The sequence below is a fragment of the Ruditapes philippinarum genome, unplaced genomic scaffold (genome assembly GCF_026571515.1).
Source record: "Ruditapes philippinarum isolate M1 unplaced genomic scaffold, ASM2657151v2 ctg9148_1_1_1_1, whole genome shotgun sequence".
Classification (NCBI taxonomy): domain Eukaryota; kingdom Metazoa; phylum Mollusca; class Bivalvia; order Venerida; family Veneridae; genus Ruditapes; species Ruditapes philippinarum.
Genome location: NW_026861597.1, coordinates 27,098 through 28,857, shown reverse-complemented (window position 1 = coordinate 28,857; position 1,760 = coordinate 27,098).

Sequence of the window (1,760 nt, the reverse complement as noted above, 5' to 3'; positions counted from 1 at the left end):
CAATTTTGACCCCAGGGCTTTTATTTGAACAAACTTGGTAGACACCCATTAGAGGATGTTTCATGCTAAATATCTTAGCTCTAGCTCTTTGGGTTCTTTAAAAGAAGATTTTTTAAGTTTTTACTATATGCATATAGGGAAAATCAATGACCCCCTGGGGCGGGGCCAATTTTGACCCCAGGGCTTTTATTTGAACAAACTTGGTAGACACTCACTAGAAGATGTTTCATGCCAAATATCTAAGCTCTAGCTCTTTGGGTTTTTTAGAAGAAGATATTTAAAGTTTTTTCTTTTGGTTGCCATGGCAACCAGAGTTCTGCATGGAATTAAATTCTTTGAACAATTTTCAAAGGTGACCACCATAGGAACATTCCTGTGAAGTTTGGTTGAAATTGGCTTAGTGGTTTATGAGAAGATGTCATTTAAAGTAAAAGTTTACGGACGACGGACGGACGACGGACGCCGGACGACGGACGGACGCCGGACGAAAAGTGATCACAAAAGCTCACCCTGTCACTTTGTGACAGGTGAGCTAAAAAGAGAAAAGACTACCAATATCACATGGAAAAAGCTTCAATTTTTATTTCATTTTTCTCCTTCAATTTTTTAAAAATATTTTTTCCTATAACATACATATCTGATAGTGGTGGTGTTGGTAGTTTTAACTCCGGATTATGGCAGTAAGCCACGCTGAGGCTGAGCACACTTCAGTCACCACATTCTTCCAGGGCAGGCTGTCAAGCTGTTTACCCGTATTAGTTGCCTTCACTTTTGCAAGGAACTGATAACTTCTGTACATGCCAGAGGTACAGTGGAAATGACCATAGAAAGGATTTCATGATCAATCACAATGAAGGTGACCTGCACTGTCCAGGAATCGAACCCAGGTCACATGACTCAAAGTCCAACACTCTACCTATTGAGCTAACTGGACTGTCAACATGCATATCTCACTTGAAAAATGCTATTTTTAGAATAATTTTTTTACTGAAGTTTACCAGGAGAGAAATCATAATGATATTTGCATGTTAATTATATCAACTGAATAAAAGATTGTAAAGGTGACTTTATTGAATTGTAAAAGTGACCTCTCCTTGCTCTGCCCTTTGGCCTCTCCTGTGCGGTTGGGAAATGACAGGGGTTGTGTTAAGTGAACATCGTGTATACATGTAATTTTTTGTAGAAATTTTTGTCCTGATTCTTTTCGATAAATTAATTGTGAAAGTATAAAAATTGAAGCTTTATATCCAATGCCCTTTGAAGTCATTTATCTTTGTAGGTTTGTTCCGTTGGTTTTTAATGACCCAAACATTCTTTAATAACTTGCAAAAGAATTAAATGTTTTGAAATTTTACCCAAAGGCTATCTTATGGGAGTTGTCTATTGTTTGGATAAAATCAGTGGTTTTGGTTAACAGCAAAAGTTTTGTGTATAAATATCATTTCCAATAAAATTCACCCTTCCCCCACCCCACCCCCACAAAAAACAATAATGGAAAAAATAACAAACATACAAACAAAGAGAAAAAAAACCATCACAGACCTACAAAGATGAGTAATGATTTCATAGGAATGCATTTTTAATGGAAATTAACGCCAAAGTAGAGTTACTGTATAAGCCTTTATCATTAAACAGATAGACTATTTTTGCGTTAACTCCCCAATTATACAAAGACCATGCATATAAATCATAACAACACCAACACTAAATGCATGCTACGTTAGTTGCACTCTGTACTAATTGGCCACAGTCATGCTTAC